Below are 23,003 nucleotides of genomic sequence, written 5' to 3' on the forward strand. Positions count from 1 at the left end.
GCAGCGATCCCCAGGGCGCTCACCGTGCACTTTGGGGCTGCAAGGGTGAAACACCCCTTCTGCCTTGCCCCAGTAAAATACCCGTGAAACCGGTTTAATTCGTCACAGCCAGCACACACAGAGAGTGATGAAAACCGCGCAGGGCCAAGCGAATGCACATTAATATGTTGGGCTTTTGGGCTCGGGTGGATTTGCGCCCTACAGTTCAACCTGCTGTACCGCTGTGTACTTTACATACAGTACGAACATGTGTTATTTTGAAATATAAAAAATGTCAATATACTGTAGGAGAAATTGAGTATTGGTGTGTATTTTTTCTTTAAAATACCAATAACAGCAACATACAGTTTACATAATATGTTTATGTTCCTAAATTAATATCGTTTATGACCTTTATGACCTTCGTTATGCTCCTCTGCGTTTTATGCTTAGCTACTAAAATTTCCCTTTAGTGGTAAAATTCCATATAAATATTCAATACTAAGCGGATTAAAATGTGCACAGTAAAGAGATTAAATGATTAAATCTTTTCACTAACGACCAATACACCACGTTATCTTCCGTGTCGCATTAACATTGGAATGTTTTTTTTACAAGTGTCAAAAGAAGCGATACACGACCTGTCTCCTCTATAACTCTTCAGTTTACAGAGAAATTCCGCCAGAGCCTCACAACATTGTTCAATAATACTCTTCTCGTGTCTAATTTTTAGTTAAGCAGGATTTGAGCTACAGACCATAACAGACCAAAAAACAGAATCCACCTGCGATTCTGGTGTTAACAGAACCTGTTTACAAAGAAAGTGAAATACAGTAATACTACCAGCTATATAGATACATAGATTTAGATATTTAGATCCTTAAATTAATATCATTATTAATTTATTTAGATACGTGATTACATATTCTCGATTATAATTCCAGTCCTGGAATCTGATTGCCTGACACCCTTCTGAAGCGGTACCATAATCTCTAGTATACGGACACCTCTGAAATTTGACTTTTTACTCTGTGATAAATTTTAAAGACTACTTCTTAGCATAGATAAGAAAGAGTAGTAAAAAAGCTTGGATTCTCATGTATCTGGTACAAGTATCTTTTAAAACAGTCTTTGTTGTGCTCTTGAGGATCCTTGTGATATTTTGAGCTCTGGTTGAATGATAAGTGTCGCAGTTTAACTAATTTTAGTTGTTAGAAATAATTAAACGCTCTGTTAAAAGCAAGGGAGATTTTATGTTATTCTAAAAGAAAATGCCCGACGAACTAGGGATTGGACAGTTTTTCAGTGCTTGTACAATCAATGGAAATGTTCAAATAAATGTGCTAAAGAAATAAACAAAAAAAGTAATTTATTCCTTTATCCTATTGGCTAGCTAATGTCCCGTCCTTGTTAGTTAGATCAATGAAATGCTGTGGTGTTACTTTTTGTCGATGAAAAAATAAAGTTTTTTCATTTAAAATGACGTTTACAAATAATGTGGACCAGCGTAATACTTTGAGTTTACAGCTTGTCCAAGGTCATTCATTATTAATAATATGATTAATATCTTCGCTTGTGTACTTTTGCCCAACTGAGCAATCTTGCTTTCATAAAATATACCAACTTTTTAATGACTGATGATTAACATGCTATAATACACAGTTTAAATTTAAAAGCTCAAATGCTGTACATGAGAGGTTAAGCTTTATTGGCTCCTCCTGGCGGTTTTACAAGGTGATTCCGGATACTTTCCGGTATGACATCAAATGACGCAATACACTGCGTGATACTGCGTGAAACTGCAGTTTTGATGCGACACGCCCACCGCGGTGTACCGCGAAATACCCCACCCATTTTGAATGGCTGCATCTGTACTAGCCATTACGTGATTGTCCGAGATGAGTCTGAGAACGTCCTGGAGGAGCACTGGAGGAGCCCTGTGCTGCCTGTTTTATCTGGAGGAACTACGGTCGTTCATTGGTTGAATGTTCCATGGGCATTTGAGACCCACATGGGGTTACCCTGCCTTACTAGTTCCTGATTGGCTGATAGAAGTGGAGGATGAGTAACAATGCACTCTGACTTTAGGGTTGTAGACCTTGGGATGAGACTCTCCCTTGGAATCTCCCAGACAGTAAGGCACCAGAGATGACCATTTATTAGGGTGGCTGGTGAGTCTCAGCTTTGGGAGCTGTTCCTTATCAGGAAGCTCTATCAGCTAGAAAAACACCTTAAATGTTAACCAAATGGAATGGCCTCTCTGTATCCAGCACCACTTAAATGAGGGAGAGAGAGACTGGCAAGGGAGCAGCAAACTTAATTCCTGTATTTTTAATAAGCCTTGCCGCTACATATCCATCTCAGTAATCTCACTGTATAAGTCTCACTGAACACCCCAGTGCTCACTCAATGTTCACACTCCCAGTAAAATAAAAAAAAACATTTTCCGCATTGTCACCACACACCAGGGGGGAAGGAGAAGAGCCCGCAGTCATTTTTCCACTGACAGACAAAGACAAAACCCTACATTATTAATCATATCTTCCATGTCACATCAACATTGGAATGTTCTTTTTTACAAGTATAAAAAGAGGCGATACACAAGGTGTCTCCTCTATAACTCTTTAGCTTACAGAGAAATTCCGCCAGAGCCTCACAACATTGTCCGATAATACTCTTCTTGTGTCTAATTTTTTAGTTTAGCAGGATTTGTGCACTAAGCACATTGTTTAATGGGGATTACCCACGTACAACATTTGTTTGAGTCGGGAATTCCATACCATCTCTATCTCTATTAAATCTGGAGATTCAGCTGGAGTTTTCACCCAGTTTTCACAAGCTGTCTCTTGTTGACTTCCCATTTATTTTCATCTTCATTATTTGGTGTGAGAGAGTCTCCTTGGTTTTGGCCATAGTCCGTCTCCTTACCAAAGCTATAGTGCAGTAAGTTGTCTGTCCCGACAAATGGTACAGATAAACGTGTACTATACTGATGAGCTAATATCTGAAGAGGGCTTCACAGACGAATTGTTGTTTTTTATCTCTTCTCTTTTCAGCATGGAAAAATCCTTTTACTTGTTCCCTTACTGTAGCTACTGCATGATTTCTTTATCCCTTTCAACTAAATGAGGGGAATTAAATCAGTCAGAATCTCAGAGTGCCAATTGTAAAAATAACTCTTCTTCCTTCATTTGTTTAACTTAAAGAATTTCACAAAGAAAGTTTGTAATGTAGGGAGCTCTGAATGAGTTTGTCAAGATCACGGTTTCAAAATAAAAAACATAAAACCTTAGATTGGATGAGAACTTCATGATTTTTTCGCAAGGATGTCAACTTTGAACATTTTGTGATATTTAGAAATAACAACAAATTCAATACAGTGTTGATAATAACAACAGTAGTGGCAGTTTGGAAATATTCATTGTTATTAACTTAATCACTTAGCTTCGAACATGTTGTGATATTTAGAAATATCAAAAATGTCAATATAGTGTCCTTAATATTTGCTATTTTAGTTTTTCAAAGAAATGTTTAATTGTTAAAATAAATCTTATGGTGATAGCTGAGCTTGAACACCCAACCTCAGGCATATAAGGAAAACACTTAAGCCATTACACCACACACATGTTATCACAGGGAATTAGTTAAACTGATGCAGACATTTTAAAAGAAAGTGTACTACTGTCATAATTTGAGCTACAGTATATGAATATAATTATATCGTTATTTACTTCTTTAGATATGCGATTCCATGTTATATTCTGTATTAATGAGATGCTAAAAAGTATGTGTTTTTTTACTGCAATAAGAACGTACTGTAAGTATTTGCAGAAAAGGTTAAAACATTACAAATTATATAAACTTAATACAGATGCAGCCATTCAAAATGCGCGGGCGATACCGCATTATTTTGCGGTACGCTGTACGCAGTCTACCGCAAGCTACCGGTAAATACCGCGAGTTACCGTAAATTCTCCTATAATACGACAAGCAAAATAATAGTATCCGGAATTTCCGCAAGGTGGAGCTAATAAAGCTCAACCTCTCATGTTTGAGCTGTGGCCATCAAAGTCTTTAACGAAGATATTACTAATAGTATTAATAATGAATGACCTTGGACAAGCTGTAAGTGTAAACTCAAAGTATTGCCCTGGTCAACATTCTTTTTTTCATTGACCGTCTTTGTAAAAGTAACACCACAGCATTTCGCAATCACGCATTTGTTTCCAATCATGCAAAGTACAGTGATTCACCATGCCTTTCACATGCTCATAAAAGAGATTGATTTAGGAACATAAACATATTACCGTATGCAAACTGTACTGTATACAGTATGTATATGTATATTTAATGTCTTAACTGTGCCCGTTTAAGTATTGAATATTCATATCTAATTTTACCACTGAAGGAAAATCTTAGTAGCTGAGCATAAAAAGAATAGGAGCATACTGCAACGCGTGTGAAGGCCATAAACGATATTAATTTTGGAACATAAACATACAGTATATGGCTGGTCTCGGTACTTTAAAGAAAACATACACGAAACATGGTTTCATTATGACCAGAATCGGTCTTGAGATATTTTTAACTTGATTTACAGTATTTGAGAGGTATGTCTTAACACCGATACTACAGTGCTTAAGTACTGCTCACGTATATGTTTCTAGGTTTATATTATGCATTTCATACAGTCAAATTACTTTTGAGCAACTAATAAGAAGCGCGAAACGGTATGCGTTTTAGTTTCGTTTTGCGCTGGGACCCGTGGATTGATTAGAGATATCAAGTACATACAAGTCATTTTTTAAATGTTGTAGTTCGTCTTGAAAAAATGTTACGAGTACATCATCTATCAACAATTACACAGGTTCTGTTTCCATATTGCGGATTTTGGTTACGTAATATTATTTTCTAGATTTCACGTTGTGAATATATGATTTGGGCAAACAGAGCCACAAAGAAGTACATTATGGGTTGTTGTTTTTTTTTTGCAGTTTTATCTAGAACAAGCGATGCTTAAACCTTTGTCTGATTCTTGTGAAACTATCCACACGACAGTTACAGTACCTAGGAGTTGACTTCAGTGATGTCACTGATGGGATGTTTCTAAAAATCCATCCTCTGTAAAACGTCTTCTCTAGTTGTCCTGCATATGTATTCGCTAATGAAGCTGTGTGTTCTGAGCCTGGATCTCTACATTTCTGTATGAACCAGCTTAGAGGGCTAAAAACAGCTTGTGTTTAAATTGAGTGTAAGGCAATTTATGCTTCTAAAGTCATGGTCAGCATTTATTATTGTACTGTGCTGTAAGCTTGTTCTGTGCCAAGTCACATTATTTTATAGCGTTTTTATAGCGTTATCAAATCCGGTGGCGCTGTGTGTTAGTTTCCTGACTCCCATGTCACATGGTCTGTGATTGAAACCTGTAATACCGGTTTAATTCGTCACAGCCAGTACTCCGGTTGTAAAGTAGAAGCAGGCGAGATTTCCAGCGAAAAACACCTCCCCCTTCTTCAGGTGTGAGGGTCTTCTGCTCAGAATGAAACGCTAAAATGTAATGTAGGCTCTGAATGGGTTCAATTATGATTTGGGCTTGATTAAGGTCGCTGCCTTTCATCTAAAACCCTACTTGAATCCTTCTAAACTAAAAATCAGTGTTAGTGAGTTCTAAATAAAGAGGTATCCAGGTAACAGTGAAACGGGCGGACAGTCTGGGGAGATCGCCCGTTTTCCATGTAAATAGTTCCCTGGTTCCGCACCCCTTGGTGTTTCTCTCGCTCTCTCTCGGGTCACCTGATCATTAGCTCGAAAGATTTGAGTGCTTTGTGTATATTCTAATGGTAGTGGGGGCAGGGTGTGTGGGAACAGGTTTGGTTGAAATTGCATTGGAGATCTATGTTCTTCACACCTGAAACATTTTCTCTGAAAGCATTTTCTTCGCAGTTTAACCGATCTTGTTACAGCATGTTACAGTTTACTATTATTAACCATATTAATTTTAAGTGCTTAATGTAAAATCTTGTAAAAATATATTTTCATTGTTCAAATATACATTAAGTCTGACTATCATATAATAAGTTAAATACAAAACTAAAGAAAAAATAGGGTTAAATATAATTCAAAATATTTTGCTAACAATGTTAACTGTTTATGAATAATAAAATGTATTAACTAAGGAGTAGGATGGCACAGTTGTTAATATGTTTTTTGTTTTGTTTCTTTTTCATAAATACAACAGTAGTACCTGATGTCTCAGTGGCTTTCAAAATTAAATTATGCATGCAAACCTGTGAACTAGAAAGATAACTAAGATATCCATCCATTATATTCCATAATATCCATGAAATATATGGCGCTGAAATATGTGTGACGCAGTGGTGGCCTGACACGGTGAGGTGCCCTGGCAGCTGTATGATGCAGTGGTGGCCTGGCAAGGTGAGGTGCGCTTGCAGCTATGTGACGCAGTGGTGGCCTGGCACGGTGAGGTGCGCTGGCAGCTGTGTGATGCAGTGGTGGCCTGGCACGGTGATGTGCGCTGACAGCTGTGTGGTGTGGCACAGTTGTGGCCTGGCATGGTGAAGTGCGCTGGCAGCTGTGTGGTGTGACGCAGTGGTGGCCGGGCACGGTGAGGTGCGCTGGCAGGTGGGTGATGCAGTGGTGGCCTGGCACCGTGAGGTGCGCTGGCAGCTGTGTGGTGTGACGCAGTGGTGGCCTGGCACGGTGAAGTGCGCTGGCAGCTGTGTGGTGTGACGCAGTGGTGGCCTGGCACGGTGAAGTGCGCTGGCAGCTGTGTGGTGTGACTCAGTGGTGGCCTGGCACGGTGAGGTGCACTGGCAGCTGTGTGATGCAGTGGTGGCCTGGCACGGTGAGGTGCGCTGGCAGCTGGGTGATGCAGTGGTGGCCTGGCACGGTGAGGTGCGCTGGCAGCTGTGTGGTGTGACGCAGTGGTGGAAATGTTCACCATGTTTCACCATGCTGAAAATGTTTGTACCAGACTTTTTTGAGGCCTGTTTAATTGTGTCTGAAGTCTGATGTTGTAAATTTTATTGTTAAAAAGATCCATGAAAATGTCACTACTAAAGTTAGCTGGTACTGTTGGTATTGTAAGTGGCAAGTAGAGCTCATATTTTAGATTTTGTGTAGTTGCTAGCGTTGAACTGTGTGTTGGATGCACATGAATATATTCATTATATGCCAGCGCACCTCACCGTGCCAGGCCACCACTGCGTCACACCACACAGCTGCCAGCGCACCTCACTGTACCAGGCCACCACTGCATCACACCACACAGCTGCCAGCGCACTTCACTGTGCCAGGCCACCACTGCGTCACACCACACAGCTGCCAGCGCACCTCACCGTACCAGGCCACCACTGCGTCACACCACACAGCTGCCAGCGCACTTCACCGTGCCAGGCCACCACTGCGTCACACCACACAGCTGCCAGCGCACTTCACCGTGCCAGGCCACCACTGCGTCACACCACACAGCTGCCAGCGCACCTCACGGTGCCAGGCCACCACTGCATCACCCACCTGCCAGCGCACCTCACCGTGCCCGGCCACCACTGCATCACACAGCTGCCAGCGCACTTCACCGTGCCAGGCCACCACTGCGTCACACCACACAGCTGCCAGCGCACTTCACCGTGCCAGGCCACCACTGCGTCACACCACACAGCTGCCAGCGCACCTCACGGTGCCAGGCCACCACTGCATCACCCACCTGCCAGCGCACCTCACCGTGCCCGGCCACCACTGCATCACACAGCTGCCAGCGCACTTCACCGTGCCAGGCCACAACTGCGCCACACCACACAGCTGTCAGCGCACCTCACCGTGCCAGGCCACCACTGCATCACACAGCTGCCAGCGCACCTCACCATGCCAGGCCACCACTGCATCACAACACACAGCTGCCAGTGCACCTCTACATACTTGACCACCACTGCATCACACAGCTGCCAGCGCACCTCACCGTGCCAGGCCACCACTGCGTCACATAGCTGCAAGCGCACCTCACCGTGCCAGGCCACCACTGCATCATACAGCTGCCAGGGCACCTCACCGTGTCAGGCCACCACTGCGTAACACCACATAGCTGCCAGCGCACCTCACCATGCCAGGCCATCACTGAGTCAGAGATTAAATAAAACCTCACTCGCACCAAACAAATTTATATTTCTAAATATCACAACATGATCGAACAGACTAACCTTCTAATGAAAGACGGTCCACCCCCCACGGACAGGAAAAGTGCCCACAGGCACTTAAACTTAATATGGTCAGTAACAGTAAACAGTAACATGGTCAGAAGGAGCACGTACAAACGTTTCCGAAATAACCACATGTAAGACTCTGATGCTTAAAATGTTTAGGGAGAAAGTGGAATACTGGTGTGTATTTTTTCTTTAAACTACCAATACCAGCCATATACAGTCTGTAACATAGGGATTTCTATATGTCTTTATTTAGTGGTTACATTAATGACAAAGGCTAAACTTTTAGCTTCAGTAACGTGTACATATCTCCCCTTTTTATAAAACGACATGGTTGAAAACTGTTCCAGAGCCACTGTTGTTTCATCAGTGAAAAGTACATCATGAAATGCCTCTCCCTGTTCAATCCACTGGAAAAAAGAAAAGGAGCATAAAGCTTCTGATGGTCATAAACGATATTCATTTAGGAGCAGCATCAGAGGTATGTTTTTAACTGCACTGCATTGGAGAGAATACCATAGTGTGTTTTTTTTTTACTCCCTGGCGGAAACTGGCTTCCAGAAGAATCAGTATGGCTCAGAGATTACATAAAACTTCACTCGCACCAAACAAATGTATATTTCTAAATATCACAACATGATCGAATTTAAGTCATTTTAATAACAATGAATAGTCACCTATGCGTTACAATATAAACATTTATATTGATTTAAATCGCGTTTAAATCACCTTTATTTAAAACCCATAAATAAAGCTGATACTGTTTAGACTTTTAATTATTTAAAACTGTATTAAAGCAGCACGATACACAATGCAACGTAAATCGCTATCTTTGTCTTCTGTGTAATAATGTTCACCTCTCTGTCCAGCAAATTTACAATAGTAATAATAATGAACTTTATTGTATATGGCGCCTTTAAAGGTGGCTCCTCAAAGCGCTTTACAGGTTAAAAACAATATTGTTAGGCTGGGAAAACGATTTTTTTTAAGAAATACAAAATGAGATATAATGATATGTTCCGGCTTAGACATTAACGAAGAGCATAACGTGTGTACTGTATACACTGCAAGTACAACCCCCCTCTCTGCAGGAGTGCTGGCTGTGACGAATTGAACCGGTTTCACGGGTATTTTCAAAGTAGGAGGTGAGATTTCCAGCGAAAGACACCTCCCCCCCCCTCAAAAACCCAGTAAATACAGTACTTACTAGTTAAAGGCTAGGCTCCTCAATGAAATCGCTTTAACATGCTAATGCGTTGGTGTAACAGTCCGGGCGTGGCAAGCTTCTAATTTCAACCCGACTACGGCGAAAGGAACCCTTCTTTCATTAGAAGACAATGAACATATTTTAGCCCTGAATGAATTAATAGCAAACATGGTTTACATAAAAGACATTTTTCCAAGAAAGTTTAGCCTTTGTCACTAATGAAACCACTAAATAAAGACAGAAATATAAAAATCTTAAGATTTTTAAAATACATGACTTTGCTAAAATTTATTTGAAAATAAAAACAATTACAACCGCCAGGGGAGGGAGAGAACAGGGGAGGGATGTTGGTTTTGCATAAGGGGCGGGGCTATGGAAATTAGGTCTGTTTGGGAATGTGTAGTTACATGTTCTGGCTGTTTGTGAATTATCGTTGTTGAGTATGGAGTGTTGAGGTATTGATTTTGTGTAATGCTTTATGTTGAAAATTGAGGTGGATTTTGTTTATGATAAACAGGATAAACTGGGATGGGAGGAAGGTTTGGTTTTGCATAAGGGGCGGGATTATGATAATTGGAGGACTTTGCGAGAGTAAAATGGTTTGATATATTTGATTTTGTATTGTGGTTGTTATCTATGTTTTTGGTTGGTATTTTGTTTATATGGTTGTTTTTGTTGGTTGGTTGTTATTATGGTTATTAATAATACGATCTATAGTTGAAATCTGAGCCTAAATAAAAAGAAAAAGCAAGTGATTAGGTTTATGAGCAATCTAATTACTTATTCGTTTAAAACGCTATATAAAATAAAGTTTATTATTAATTTGCTGGACAGAGCGGTGAACATTATTATGCATAAGACAAAGATAACGATCCTGATCAGTTTGTAAATCTGTGTACGCTGTAAGGTTTTTACTTCTTAAACTTTTAAAATACACGTTTTGAATAGAAAGAAATCCTCTTCTTGGTACAGTATGTATAGCAAACCAGCACGTCTTTTTTCTCCAATCAGAGGGGTGTCAGATGGTGTCAGCCAATCACCATTCTGAAGCCCTACCATAATCTCTGGTATGGGGAGACCCCAGAATTCTGTCCCATAGTTTAGACAGATGATAGATACTTTTATTGATCCTGTGAGGGAAATAAAGTAAATCATTTTCATTTTAGGAAATTATTAAACGCTCGGTTTAAAGCAAAGGAGATTGTCTGTTATAGTGGACATAAAAACAAGAGTTCGCTGGCATTATATCCTGGAAGACACAGACCGGCGCCAGACCGGTAAAATGCCTGATGAACTAGGGATTGGACAGTTTCCAAGTGCTTGTACAATCGATGGATATGTTCAAATAAATGTGCAAAAGAAATAAACAAAATAATCATTTATTTCTTTATCATATTGGGTAGCTAATGTCCTCTCTTTGCTAGTTAGTGGCTGTGTTTCTGCATTGGGTAGCAACGGGTGACTGTTCTCAGGCGGAAGATGTAAACAGCTTAATGTTCGTGTTAAATATTTTTTTTAAATTAAAATTCATTCTATACAGCAATCGCATATTTGGGTACCGTTTCATAAAACTTTCATGCTTAAAATGTTTAGGGAGAAATGGAAGACTGGTGTGTATTTTTTCTTTAAACTACCAAGACCAGCCATACACAGTACAGTTTACATACATACAGTAATGTTTATGTTCCTAAATTAATATCGTTTATGACCTTCAGATGCGTTATGCTCCTCTTCTTTTTATGCTCAGCTACTAAAATTTCCCTTTAGTGGTAAAATCCATATAAATATTCAAAACTAAGCGGATTAAAATGTGCACAGTTAAGACATTAAATGATTAAATCTTTGCACTACCAACCAATGCACCACGAGTGCCCCTGTCGGTCATTTTGGCCAGCCAATCACTTACCGCGGTGCCCTGCGGTGGCTTGTGGGTAGGTTACTGTACTGCGGGTTTTTACCGCGCATTTTGAATGGCTGCATCTGTATAGTCAGAAGGAGCATGTAAAAACTTAACCAGAGTATGTAACCGAATGAAAGACTTTAATGCTTAAAATGTTTTGGAAGAAAGTGGAATACTGGTGTGTATTTTTTCTTTAAACTACCAATACCAGCCATATACAGTTTACATTATATGTTTATGTTCCTAAATTAATATCGTTTATGACCTTCATACGCGTTATGTCTTCTTTTTAAGCTCAGCTACCAAAATTTCCCTTTAGTTGTAAAATTCCATATAAATATTCAATACTTAAAACGTGCACAGTAAAGAGATTAAATGATTAAATTATTTCACTAACACCCAGTCCACCACGAGTGCCCCTGTCAGTCATTTTGGCCAGCCAAATCACATACCGCGGTACAGCGCAGTGAACTGTGGGTAATTTCACGTGGTAGGGGGTTGTACTGTGCATTTTGAATGGCTGCATCTGTAAGATGAAAAGTATATTTTTAAGAAAACATTGCTATTTGATTTACTTCTTTGCCATTATTTAAAAAATTCAGCTTTGGCATTTCAAATCATTTCTTGTTTCCCATAAATAATTATGAGTATAGGATTGCACAGTGGTACCATGGTCGGTGTTGCTGCCTCACAGCACTGGGGTCCTGGGTTCAGTTCCTGGGGTACTATCTGCATTTAATTTGTATCTTCTCTCCATGTTTGTATGTGATTCCTCTGGGTGCTCCAGTTTCGTCACATATTCCAAAGACATATTAGTGCAGGTTAATTGTCCCTGTTGTGAGTGTTAATGTATGTGTGTGCTCTGTGAAGGACTGGAGTTCCATCCAGAGTGTATCTTGCATTGCTTGATGGGATAGGGTCTGGCTTCCCCTTAACCCTGTATTATGATTGGGCATCTGTAATGTACAGATGCAGCCATTCAAAACGAGTGGGGTATGCTGCGGTATATCACATTAAAACACATCATAATGCGTCAGATCATACTTTACCGCATGCAAATTAGATTATGTTAATAGTATCCGGAATCACCTTGCAAAACCGCCAGGTGGAGCTAATAAAGCTTAACCCCTCATGTACAGCATTTGAGCTGTCACCAGAAAACACCCGGTTTTGAATCCCGATCACTGCTGAGGGACAATCTTTATTCAATTAATAATTTAAGTTGTATACTCTTTAGACTTTTAAATTTAAACTGTGTATTAAAGCATGTTAATCATTATACATTAGACAGTTGGTATATTTTATGAAAGCAAGATTGCTACTGTAATAAATTGTTACACTTTTCCCCACATCTTGTAAAAATATATTTTCATTGTTCAAATATACATTAAATCAGAAAATAAGTTAAATACGCAATTAAAGAAAAAATAGGGTAAAATAGAATTTGAAATATATTTTTACAAGATGCGGGGTATGTAAAGTGCAACAATTTATTACAGTGCTAAATGTAATATTATTAATATTATTAAACTAATAGTTTATGCTAACACCTAACTTTCTCAATTAGATGTATTTAAAACAATGAACTAAGTGTATCATAGCATTCAGAAATACAATCGAGAATAGTTTTGTGGTGTATGTATAGATGAAACTTTTCTAAAATGTATAACAAAATTAAAGACTATTAAAATCTGTTATCTTTCCACATGTAATGTCATTAGAAAGTACAATAAGTTCCAGCTTTGTCTAATGATGGTATCAAAAAGTTATGAGAAACCTGTGCTTAATGATAATTAAGGGACTTAGAAGTAAAAGAAAATGATTTACGTTGTTTAATTTGAAACACTAAGTTATGAATGCAGACGCAATTGGTGCCATTCGCACTCCACGCTATAGAATGGCCATTGTGCAATACTGAGCTCCACACCTCCTCCCTCTCTCGGTGCCGCTTCCCCATCTGACGGAGCGCAGTGGGCGGTACGCTATTTTCAAAGCCTCTGATTGGGGAAAGAAAGACCTGCTGATCTGTTGTACATAGCAGGAAGACAACAAAATATGATTTTTTCTATTCAAAACGTGTATCGTATTTATGAATTTGTGTATTTTAAATGTTTAATTAAGAAGTAAAAACCTTACAGCATTCACAAAGATTCTAAGGTGATCTAAGTGAGTAAGAAAAAAAACATAAAAAGTGGTTAACTATCGAAACCTGTTTTTAAATCTAATTTTAAAGACCTCTACTTGTGAAAATGTTCACAGCCTTTACATAAAACTATATACACAATATTGCTGACAGCAGGAAAATTCCTATTCTTTACTCAGCAGCTTATTAAAAACAGCACCCTTGATGTTCAAACCGATTTTGTTACACAGAAGACTGACACAGCTTTGCGTTGTGAATCTCTTTTTCTAATAAAACATTTGTTAGTCTGTCCGTGGGGGGATGGGGGACTGTCTTTCATTGGAAGGCTTGCCTATTCTACTTTGAAAATGAAAAGGAAAAAAAAAAGTTGTGATACCTGTTTCTTTACAAACAGTTTATCCAGTGGGGCAATTTAACAGATGCCTCAAGCCTTTGAAAGGCTTCTTTGAAAAACTAAAATAGTAAATATTATGGACGATATATTGACATTTTTAGAAATTGATTAATAGGGAAAATAATATGGAATTGCGTATCTAAAGAAATTAATAACGATATAATTATATTCATATACTGTAGCTTAAATCCTGCTAAACTAAAAATTAGACACAAGAAGAGTATTACTGGACAATGTTGTGAGGTTCTGGTGAAATTTCTCTGTAAACTGAAGAGTTAAAGTGGAGACACTTGTGTATCACCTCCTTTGAAACTTGTAAAAAAGGAACATTCCAATGTTAATGCGACACAGAAGATATTTTAATAACGTAGCGAATTTGGGTTCGGCAAGGACGGACACAGAGACTCAGACTTTGTGGAGTGAAAAACGGCGCTTTATTTCTTTTCGGCACAACCAGCCAGCCAGCACTCCCTCGTGCCAGCCGAGAGAGATAGAGAGCTCCAGAGAGAGAGCGAGCGAGAGAGAGAGAGCAACACACAGGGGTGCGAAACCAGGGAACTATTTACACAAAAACTGGTGATCCGCCAGACTGTACGCCCTTTTCACAGTGGGTCAACTGCACTGGTCAGTGGCTTTCCTAATTCCCGCCCTGAACACTACCACTCCCGTCCTGCCTCTCACAGCGTACCCCAGCCGGGCGCTCTTCGGCAGCAGCGCCGGGTGAATGTGCTACATTAATGTAGGGCTTTCGGGCTCATGTGGGTTTGTGCCCTACACCATGCGGTTCCGCTGTGTACATACAGTACGAACATGTTGTGATATTTAGAGAATAAAAATTTCTATATAGTGTCCTTTATATTTGCTATTTTAGTTTTTCAAAGAAATGTTGATACTGGTGTGTATTTTTTCTTTAAACTACCAATACCAGCCATATACAGTACAGTTTACATAATATGTTTATGTTCCTAAATTAATATCGTTTATGACCTTCAGATGCGTTAGGCTCCTCTTCTTTTTATGCTCAGCTACTAAAATTTCCCTTTAGTGGTAAAATTCCATATAAATATTCAATACTAGGCGGATTAAAATGTGCACAGTAAAAAGATAAAATGATTAAATCTTTTCACTACTGACCAATGCACCACTAGTGCCCCTATCTGTCATTTTGGCCAGCCAATCATGTACCGCGGTACGCCACAGTGGCTTGTGGGTAGTTGCGTGCGGTATGGGTTTGTACCGCGAAGTTTGAATGGCTGCATCTGTATGTCTCAAGTAAACAGACCTTCAGATATTAATCAACAAAGCTATTATGCTCTGTATCCCTCATTCCAGTTCTGAGATTAATTTTTCTTTTTTCTAGTTTTTCACTATTGCTTTTTTGTACTCAGTTCAAACTTCACCTTTTAGATGAAGTGCGAAGTTAAAATGAAACGATTTGATTTCCTTTGAGTGACGAAACGCATCAGAAGCCAACTCAATAAGGAACTGCTGTAAAAGGAAATGTTTTGATTACTGCAAGCAGGATATTCTTTTGTTTAAAATAAAGATATTGATAAATGTTTATGTCCTTGCAATTTTGAATAGTTGAGGTTTTCAAACCAGGTCCTTGAGGAATACTGAGACCTCTGCTTTTTGCTTCAACCACAATCTTAACCTAAGCTAATTGACTTCAGTTTTCTATTTTAGGCATACTTGTTAATTTGCTTTCAGTTCTTAAAAGGTCAAATGGGATTTGTAACTGGTATCAATACAGTACTAATTTTCATAAGTTTCATTCAGATGTGCTACCTGAAATGTAACCAATTGGGCATGCAAAAGGAAGAAACCCTCAACAGTGTCATTCCATCCTGTGTTTGTAAGAGCTGTCAAATCAGAAGTAATGGCAAGGATACTGAGAAGTAAAAGATTGTGTGAAATTGATGGAAAAGTAGGTAATTTGTGACACACTGACTGACCACAAAGACAATAAAAGTTTAAATAATCAAAAAGGTCAGTTAAGTAATCAGTAAGTACAGGAGATATTGAGCTCAGCAGGAATAGAAACCAGCAGACACATTGTCTTCCAGCACCAGTAATGTAAACCACTGCTGTAGAAAAATTGTTGGATGATAGAAGCAAATCTTGTTTTCTGTTTTTGTACCATGTAACATTGCACTTGCCCAAGGGACCATTGTGACTGAATCAAATGCATCGTTAGTCAAAGCACTCCTCGTGTATTGTCTGCATGGCAGATTAGAGAGTGCAGGAGAATGTGAGGCAGGTGTTGGATATTTCAGAGCAGTGGAACATTTGCTTGGAGGTTTGAATTGGAGACTTGTACCTGTTGTGCTTTGGTGCTGGTATTCTGGACACAGTTTTAAGGTGAGGTGCTAACATTTTCTTTACTTTTTGCTTTTATCTCTATCAATGTACATCTGTTAACTTCAAACCAGCTACAATGCTATGTATTCGGACTGTTGTATGTACTGAAGACAGCTGTCTGTGCTGAAGGTGCTTATTTGTCCTTATCTATCCTCAGAGCCTTATGTAAAAGCAGTCCAGTAAAGTAGTTCAGCTGTGAAACTATTTATCTGTATTTATGCTTCTGCTTTAACATGATGGAGCTCTCTCTGTTCAGGTATCTACAGTATGTTCCTTGCAGTGAAAGAATGTGTGTTTCTTGCAGTGCTTCAGAAGTGAATCTGAGCTGTAACTGGTTTCAGAAAAAGGAAATTACATTTCTTGTAAAAACGGACCTTTTAGAAATAATACATATCTATTTTTTTTCAGAACAGAACAGTGTATTGGAGCATTGTCAATGCATGATGTACAGTTTTCATCACCCCAAAAAACATTTCTATAAGATAAATACTGAAAAGCTTTCTATTTATGTATATTCTTTTAACTAGATAAAAGTATTAAATATATTGTCTGTTGAACTATAATATCTACTACTTTAAAACTGTACTTTATGCACATAATTTGTCAGAATGTTTGTTATCCAATTAAATCAAAATTGAGTCTTTGCAGTGTTTACAAAACCGGACAAAAGCAATTTGTTATAATGCTGGATTCAAATTAAACATCGCCCTACCTTATTTGAGACAAATGCACAATTTTGCTGATGTTGGCAAAGTGTCAATAAAGAAAAGTAATTTACAATTTGACTACCCTAACTAAATATTATATTTAAATTTTAATTTGAAATTGATTAAAAAATATTTCCTTTGACCTCTAAAATGTATTGCACATCAAAGGAAGCCCCTTAAAATAATCCTTGGTGACAGAAAATCTAAGTAAAAATGATAAAAACTTTAATTATAATAAAATAATATTTGCATTGCATTTTCTACAAATCATGTTTATATACATATGACATATTTGTGGGTTGTAAGTTAAATAAATGAAGGTGCTAAATACAAAGCAAGAAACATTTGATTTAACTTTTGCCAGGTGTTTAAAAATGTGAGAATATACTGTAAGTGTACATGTTTTTATCCCAATATAGTTTTCAAGCTGCTCCTGGCATCAATATGGGACACTTACTTTACCAAATCATTGTTGGATTTTAGATGTTGTATTTGTATTGTGTCATACATGATACACATACTGTTTTTTCTTTGTTCTGATTGCTGTATTGAGCTTGTCTTCTAATTGTAAAAGTGGTTCTCCTGTCACACTTTTTTCTAGTGTGAGATCCCGGAGGGGGGCTTGTAGGGATTAGTAAAGATTTGCTGTCTGTTTGCTGACTTTGAACAGAGCTATTCCTCACACTAGGATTGGGAAAAAGGGTATTCATGAGAGGAGCCTTTTACCAGCTCTTGTTTACTTATCCATACTGTATGTAAAAAATTAAAGGAGATTTTGATTTTCATAAAAAACACATTGATTAAATTAGTTTAAAAAATGAAATTAGGATTTAAAAAATCAGACTTCTGATATCGAAGTTAAAAAAAATTGTTAACAAAAGGAAAGAAATCTTTAAAGAATTCAGAACACACAATCTGCCATCTCATATATAATTCTGGTTTTGTGTTTACTGCAGAGGGCTTATTCATGCCTGTGCCTGCTAGCAGAGATGACAGTTGTGGAGTACCGTGGCCCTATACTAATTTGCAGTGAAAGCCTTGAGGGGTTGAGCCATAAGCTCATGATGATAGAAGTACGTATCCTTCCAAAGTCCTGAACAACAGCACTGCTTGTTTCCATAGCTGGTGTGACTCATCCTTGCAACACACTCTAGCTAAAGAAAAAGGTTGGGCTGAACTCACCTTCATTTTGAACACTTTGTCATAATACTTGTTATACTGAAGTAGCTCAAGTAGTAACTGTGTCAGTATGCATAGGCTGCAAAGAAACAAGTACATGTTTATTCCATGCTGAAAAGAGAAGAAAAGAAACACAATGTTTCGGCTGTGGAGCCTTCTTCGGGTGTGGAACCCAAAGGACCTACACGAAGAAGGATCCACAGCTGAAACTTTGTGTTTTGTAAAATATTAATATTACTACTGTTGTTTTTTCTTATTCTTTTTATTACATTGTTATTTAACAACTCAAAAAAAAACATTTAAAGCTCATGCAATGGCTCATTTGCACTGGTATAGACCTACCTTTTTAATGGGATACCTGTGCCTGGTGAGTCTTGCATAAATCATCACTCCTGGGGACAAATTTTGAAAGACATACTCTCATCTCATCCTTCACGTCAAGCTTTGATCCCTGCTTTGTTTTTATTGACCCAAGTATCAAAAATCCACACTCACTTAAGTATGTGGTTGCAAACGGTAAAATAATTTTCAAGGCTTTATGTGTGAGCTCACATACGTGATGAAACAGCTCGGGACGTGGATGAAACAGCAGGGTCCAACCAAAATGATGTTAAGTCATGCCCACAGCTCCAGTAGGTCTGATGCAAAAAAAATTCATTATCGAGATCAATCAATTTGTCCTCCTCTGTCACAGTTAAGCTGTGGGACATGTTTGTGTTAGATGCCTTCAAAAAGGGATCCCTGATCCAGTCTTTGTCAGTTTTCAAGTCAAGTACTTACTGAAATTATCAGCAAGCACAGTGACATGGGCACAGATTGTCTGAGAGATGTCCACTGCTTCAGCCTCTCCATCATTCAATCCTGTTAAGCAGGAGAACATTGTGGTCACTCCATGCCTTACTCGTTCATGCCAGCGTCAAATCTTTTCTGTAAATCCTTTGATTTTGTCACACACATCCAGTACGTTTGTGTGTGGGCCCTGCATACTGTTGTTAAGCTTATTTAGTTCATCAAACACATCGGAGAGATATGCAAGTTTAGCGTTCCATGTTCGATCCTTGAAGGGCATGGTCAAGTTAGAATTCTGGTCAGATAAAAATTGGGCTATCTCAGCTCAAACACTTGACACAAGACAGATCCGTGGGAGAGGCAGCATACCTCCATGTGCAAAAGCAGTCCTTGGTGATCGGCATCGCAAAGAGTGGAAAAAATGTGGGCATTCAAGTCGTGTCTTAATGAAGTTCACAAAAAGACTGAGAGCAACACTTCATTCAAATCTGGGCATAGTCGATGCGAGTGTTTCTCTGTGCAAAACACAATGTGTTGACACAATATTGTGTGTAGCTTGCCCAAGTTTAGAAATTAATACCTTCTTAGAGCCTGTCACTTCCTTAGCTCCATCTGTGCATTTGCCGATACAGTTCTCCAAAAGAAGACCCTTTGGTGTTATATATCCATCCAGTGTTTCAAACATATCTCCCCCTGTAGTTCTTTGATGTAAACTGAAACAACCATAAAAAACCTCAACAACCTTACTCTCCCAAACGTAATGGATAAAAACTAAAAGTTGACCTTGACTTCCAGCATCAACCGACTCATCAACCTGCAGTGCATACACTGTAACAGTTCTCAGTCTATCAATTAGCTGTGCTTCAATGTCAAGTGACATTTCCGATATTCTCCTTGAAACAGTGTTATTGGAGATTGGTATTTTCTGTACCCTTTTTACCTGCTCTTCTCCAAACATAATTTTGTATATGTCCACTGTGTCACGCCCAGTACACCTAGAGGGCGCTCTACTCTCCTCTGGTTCCTAGTTCCCCGTAATTATTCTTGTCTTTCTGGTGTGTCTTGTTGTGTAGCCTATTTATTTCCTGCTTCTGCTCTGCTACTCGCTCAGCATTGGCGTTCGGATGTCCTGAAACCCTCCTAGCACCAAGTCACCCCCTGTCCACTACCTGAGGGCATACGTTTCTATACGGCATTTCCTGAACAGCTGAGCCCGGGCTAACCCCTGTCTTGCCGCTACGAACAGGGTCTTTTCACTCTCCTGTCATTTCACAGTTCATCCTTTCCGACATCCTTGACAGAATGCTGAGCCATTTTCGACCCCGCGAGCGGCGCCTTTTGTTTTTTCCCCAGCTTTTTTCTTTTCCTCTGTGCTTTTTTTTTCCTCTCCCTTTCTAATTGCTGGATATCACTCCGGTCATCCGTGTCTGTGAGCGGGTCCTGTGCCTGGCTTTCCTCGGGTTGTCCACACCGATATCAGCGTTAGTTTGGTGAGCTTTTTGCCATTCCTCCGTTCTTTTTGCTGGATATCTCTCCAGACATCCGCAAGTAAGATAATAGTATCCGGAATTACCGCCAGGTGGAGCTAATAAAGCTCAACCTCTCATGTACAGCGTTTGAGCTGTCGCCATCAAAGTCTTTACCGAAGATATTACTAATAGTATTAATAATGAACGACCTTGGACAAGCTGTAAACTCAAAGTATTACCCTGGTCCACATTCTTTGTAACCGTCTTTGTAAACGAAAATACTTTATTTTTTCATTAACAAAAGGTAACACCACAGCATTTCGTTGATCCAATCATGCATTTGTTTCCAATCATGCAAAGTAATTCTTGAGAAGCTCCGATTCACCATGCCTTTCACATGCTCATAAAAGATATTAATTTAGGAACATAAACATATTACTGTATGTAAACTGTACCGTATACGGCTGGTCTTGGTATTTTAAAGAAAAAATACACACCCTTATTCCATTTCTCCCTAAACATTTTAAGCATCAAAGTCTTACATGTGGTTATTTCGGAAACGTTTTTACGTGCTCCTTGCTCCCTCTGACCATGTTACTGAACTGGACATTTGTACAGTATACATTACTCTGTGAGAAAAGTGATAGTTTTAAGCTTTTCTGTGAATACGCTTGATTCCGGAGTAAACAAGCATACTTTTAGAATTTGACTAATAGGGAATATAATATGGAATCGCGTATCTAAAGAAATTCATAACAATATAATTATATTCATGTACTGTAACACAAACAGTAGTATATACTGTACACATACAGTATCTATTGATATATGTACAACTGTTTTAGCACTTGTCATGTGACCATGCTAGTGGCGTAATGGTCTGACTTATAAGTGAGAGGGCAGCTGTTCAAATCTAGCTAGCGCCATGATTTTTCTTTTAACAAACATTTCTTTGAAAAAATAAAATAGCAATATTATGGACAATTAATTGACTTTTTTATATTTCTAAATATCACAACATGTTTGAATCTAAGTCATTTTTTAATAACAACAAATAGTCACCGTCTTTCCCTCTGAATCGCTCCAGTAGCAGGAACCTGTATCGTGTGGATCCCTTTAGATCTCCCTTCAGATTTAAAAGGTTATTAATAACATCTTTGGTTTCGCATCTTCCCAGTTTTGCTGATCTTTTGCTGCCTATGCATGCTTACACAGCTCCCTGGGTAAACTTTCATACTTTTCTGAGAAAGCTTTAGAGAATTTATTATAAACAAATTGTAAATACAACGTTTAGATTGGCATTATTAATTTTTCACTTGAGTGTATGGAGGAGTGTCAGCTGTCAATGAAAGCAGACCCCCCTTAGGTTGGGCAAACAATTTTTTTAATTTTTAAAAAAGAAATAAAAAAATAGATATAATGATACAAACATTTACTGCAATACAATACTACAACGTTTCGGCTGTGAATGCTTCTTCACGTGTGAGGGTGAAACGCTTGGAGTTTGTAATGTAGGGCGCTCTGGACAGGTTAAACTTTAATGCAGGAAAAATGTATTTCCCAGAAGCTACAGTATACTGATTCTTATGGAATGTTTTTTTTTTTAGCATGGAATAAACCTATTACTTGATTCTTATGGAAGCCTGTTTCTGCCAGGGAGTAAAAAAAAACACACACGCTTTTTCATTGACAAAAAGTAACGCCACACTCTCTTGTTTAAAGCACCACGACTCTTCCAGTTAAAAGGAGCAGACACTTTACACTTTAAACACTTTACACTATACTTTTACTTGAAAAACTAAAATAGCAATAGCAAAATAGCAATATTATGGACACTCTATTGACTTTTTTATATTTCTTAATATCACAACATGTTCGAATATAAGGGATTTATTAATAACAACGAATAGTTTCAAAATGCTACTGATATCATTATCATCAATATGTGAAAAAAGTGAAGCCTGTTTTTTATGGTCTGTAGCTCAAATCCTGCTTAGTTAAAAATTAGACACAAGAAGAGTATTATTGGACAATGTTGTGATGCTAAAGAAATCAATAACGATATTAATTAAAAGATCTAAATATATTTAACGCTTACGCCTGACATTAGAGGTGCTCGCCTGCGAGGTGACGTCACCGTCTTTCCCTCTGAATAGCTAGCAGGGACCTGTGCCATGTGGATCCCTTTAGAGCTCCCTTCAGATTTAAAAGGTTATTAATAATATCTTCAGTGTCGCATTAACATTGGAATGTTCTTCCAAGTGTAAAAAGAGGTGATACTCAACGTGTCTCCTTCATAAATTTTCAGTTTACAGACCGTACAAGATCATTTTTAATGAATAATGTTTTCTGTATCGCATTAAAATTGGAACGCTTTTCACGGGTGTAAATCCACCTATTTTCTAACCGCTTTATCCAGGACAGGTAACGGTTTCACAACTCACCCTTCCCCCTGCCTGTCTGACTTTCTTTTTAACCCTTCTGTGCCCGAATCGCAGCGGGTGAGAAAGAAACAAAGTGAAACTTAAAGCGTACACAGATGAAAATTCTTATTCTTTACTCAACAGCTATTTAAAAACAGCAGCCAATGATGTTCAAATCATAATGTCCGTGATTTGTTTACACAGAAGACTGACACAGCTACTGTATATTCGGC

The sequence above is a fragment of the Atractosteus spatula genome, chromosome 7 (genome assembly GCF_055471065.1).
Source record: "Atractosteus spatula isolate fAtrSpa1 chromosome 7, fAtrSpa1.hap1, whole genome shotgun sequence".
In the NCBI taxonomy this organism is placed as follows: domain Eukaryota; kingdom Metazoa; phylum Chordata; class Actinopteri; order Semionotiformes; family Lepisosteidae; genus Atractosteus; species Atractosteus spatula.